At 39.5% G+C, this 3,727-nt stretch overlaps 1 non-coding gene across 1 annotated transcript; it reads right to left on the bottom strand.

Moving 5' to 3' along the window:
- Positions 1 to 3,161: 3,161 nt before the first annotated feature.
- On the bottom strand, positions 3,162 to 3,245 carry TRNAL-CAA (transfer RNA leucine (anticodon CAA)). The gene has a single exon. It is a non-coding gene; the product is annotated as a tRNA-Leu (tRNA).
- Between the last annotated feature and the right edge of the window lie 482 nt (positions 3,246 to 3,727).

Raw genomic sequence — 3,727 nt, forward strand, 5'->3', positions numbered from 1 at the left:
AATCATTTCTGACCTCTTGATGTGGAAACTATGGTGGCGATGTATCCCACTTAACACTCCCTTGCCTCTTAGCCACCACCTTCAAGATATTCTTAATTGGCCCTTGGGCACATTGCCAATCAAGTACCTTGGGTTGCCCTTATTCTATGGCAAGCTCAAATCTCTTTACTGCCAGGAAATTTTATTCAGGGTGGATCAACGTCTCCAAGGCTGAAAATCATAGCTCCTTTCTTATTCAGGCATCCTTTCAAGTTTACCTTTACACTGGCTTCTCACATTCAAAATACCCCAGGGCATTCTCTTGCAATTGGAGCGCATGTTTTGTAATTTTTTGTGGTCAGGCTCAGGTCATTATAAACATGTGCACTTAACTGGCAGACCCTTTGTCAACTGAAGCTGGAGGGTGGTGTTAGCATCAAGAACTTAACGGACATTAATAAGGCATTTCTAGATTATTTATCTTGCCAGATCCTGGTCAGTCACTCTCCCTGGGCCGCTTTCATGAGATCTAAGTATCTCACTTTCAAGAGCATTTGGTTATTTGGTTCTTATGTTCGTGGGCTTGGAGGAGTATTCTTTGGGGCTGGCGTGCTATAGCTCCTGTTGTATCCTGGTCACTGGGTAATGGTGAGTTAATTAAATTTTGGCTAGATCCATAGTCATCAAATATATTACTCCCACAGGTTAATATTTTTTGCCTACGCTCAAATTTCAACACATTTCCACTTTTCAGTGAAGGATGTTGTCTATTTCTATAATCGATTTGACTAGTTTCACTCCTTGATTCCTGCATCTGCTCTTTTTGACCAATTGGCTCTTTCTGATAGTAAGGATGCACTTATGTGGAAAGGTAGCAATTGCAGATCTATCTCACGTAGGCTTATTTGGGATGAAGTTCGCTTGCATCATCCTAATCTATCATGGTTGCATCTTGTTTGGTGTAAGAACTATTATCCCTCTGTTGCTTGGACCCTTTACCTTGCCTGCTACAACCGCCTTCTCACTCAAGACTACTTGAAACATCTGGGATTTCATTTGCCAAATCGATGTTATTTGTGCAAATGGCAAGAGGAATCTGTGAAACATCTATTCATTTATTGTCCTACTGTTGCGGTTATTTGGAAGACTATCATCACCAAGTTTGGGAGGAGTTCCTATCCCTCAGGTCCATCCATTTCTTCAAGAACTTCAGTCTTGATTCTCTGTTAAATTTCCTTTCTCTTGGCTTCGACCCAGTCGACACCAAATTTTTCATATTCTTATTTGGAAGATATGGTTTGTTCAGAACAATGTTTCTCATGATCAAGCATGCTACACCATCCCATCAATTGCAAATGAGGTCTGGACTTTGGAGTGCTTGTTCGGCTAATATAATTAAGCTTTCATGGAACCAGCAAACCTTACCTTTTGTAAAGAACTGGATTAAGTATGGCTTCACACCGATTCCTTGGCCACCACCTAATTTATGTGAGCTTAATCTTCAGGCAGCTTCAGTCATGGTGCGATCTAGTACTCGAATTGCCTTTGCACTTGGATCTGCTTCGGGCTACTACTCAGCTGCGGCCTGCGGGTGCTCAACAACTCTCTTCAAAGCTCTTGATTCCTGACTTGCAAATTCTGCTGCAAGTTTTCTGTATGGTTAGACTTGATCCGAAGCCTGCCTCTATTTCCTCTTAACAATTCCTTTTGGATAGAAGATATACTAATTACTAGTTACATTCATGTGTGCAATCCGTCATGTTCTGTTTGTTTTTTGTTGGACAGCATTAGTTATGATGAGGACACTTTATCGTGGTTTGATATGCCTTCAGATTGGGATGCTCCCTGTACTGTAGTGCCTTCTTTCAATTATAAAAGGAGGAGGCCTATCCCCCCCAGCATTTCTTATCGAAAAAAAAAAATAACTTCGTTCTGGGTTCTGAGCAACTTAGACCAAACACAATTAGACAGTTAAATAAAAATAAATATAAGCGACTATATAAGATAAACGTGTTAAATTGGCTCAATTTTATGGTTCTAATAAGAATTATGTCAAGCTTAATAGGAAATAAATAATTTTAAGATAAAAATAAGCTAAGCATACACGAACCTAATGGTCCAAGAGTAAAAACAGGTTAGACCGCGGAAGATCTATCTTGACTGAACCCGCTAATATTGAACCCAAAGTCCAAACTAACGCTATATAGATCAATGAGTCCATTTAATATAGATATAATGGTCCATTCACCATGAACCCTCCCTTGCAAACGATATGACTTTGTTGATGGGACCTAGATCCAATAATAAGTAATTCCAATTTAAGTGAAATGAAATTTGTTGAAACTTCCTCATGTGACCAAACATTTGGGATCATGTTGGTCTGCTGGACTTATACCATACTCTCTAGCACAAAGTTATAGGTTTGAACTCTATCTGATCATTTTGATCCCACGGACGTGCTCAAGGTGGTTTTTTTACTGGAAATTGCATTCTATTTCGAATGGTTTTTATGTGGAGTCTTTGGTTTTTCAATCATCAAATAATTTTGTGGATGGCTGATTTTTTAAGCTATTAGAAAACCAAAATATGATTTTCACTAAATAAATCACGTAGAGAGGCAGCCGGATCTGGCCGGGTCTTTCTTGATGCTTGTATCCACAACCAAGCTTGTGCCCTTTTCTTGGCCATCACCAAATGCAGAGCACAATTATCTGGCTCTTGCTTTAAATCTACTTAGGGATGTAAACGATTTGGATTGGGATCGGATGTGTCCAATACCATATTCTATTAATTGGATGTTGGCAAAACATATTCAAATTTGGGTGGTGACAAGCCCATACCAGATCCACTTTTTTACATGTAAACGGATATGGATATCCATCAAATTCGGACAAAACTATATCATGTAGGAAAAAATCAAAACATATCCGCATCCGATTAAAATCTGATATTGTTTTGGCTACCAAAAGCAACTAAACAGAATCGAATTCTGCCGGATATGGGTTAAAATCTGGTTCATTGACATCCCTAAATCTACTAGGCGGCAATAAAAGAAAAACTGAACGCAGGGTCCTACTAAACGCTAAAAACAGTTAAAATGAGAAAATGGCGCTGAAAACAACTAAAATAAGAAAAAAGGTAAAACTTAAACAAACAAAACATTAGGCGACAATATGAGATCATGTCAGAAGTGGGATTTGAACCCACGCCCTCTCACGAGGACCAGAACTTGAGTCTGGCGCCTTAGACCACTCGGCCATCCTGACAGATGTTGATTAAAACAAGTAAATTTTAATATAAAACTCTACCCACCCCTTGGCCCCCTCTTCGTCGAAGAGAAACGAAGAGTGCAGGCACGTGTGACAAATAGGAATGGTTGGATTTCTTTGTTTTTTTGGTGATGAGTAGCAGTGGCTAAAGGGATCTCTCTCTCTCTCCCTACCTATTTTTTTTTTATTGGCAAGCTTGGGTGACGCAGACCCCCACCAGGTTACATTGCTATCAGTTATAGTGCATTAAGATCAGGAATGAGGAAACCATTCAGGTGGTTCGTCTTTCCAAATCCTGTCACAATCAAGAAAACATAACCGAGTTAGACTGAATGCATTATAGTTACCATCTTTGTCCACGTGTCTGCACTGAAATCTAGGGGAAAAGCAGCATACAAAGCCCACTACATGACTCCTGCATGATTCCACAATGATCTTTTAGGACAGTGGAAATATTCTTCATAATTTCAGCTCATACC

Source organism: Nuphar pumila, chromosome 3 (genome assembly GCF_984573655.1).
Source record: "Nuphar pumila chromosome 3, dmNupPumi1.hap1.1, whole genome shotgun sequence".
NCBI lineage: Eukaryota > Viridiplantae > Streptophyta > Magnoliopsida > Nymphaeales > Nymphaeaceae > Nuphar > Nuphar pumila.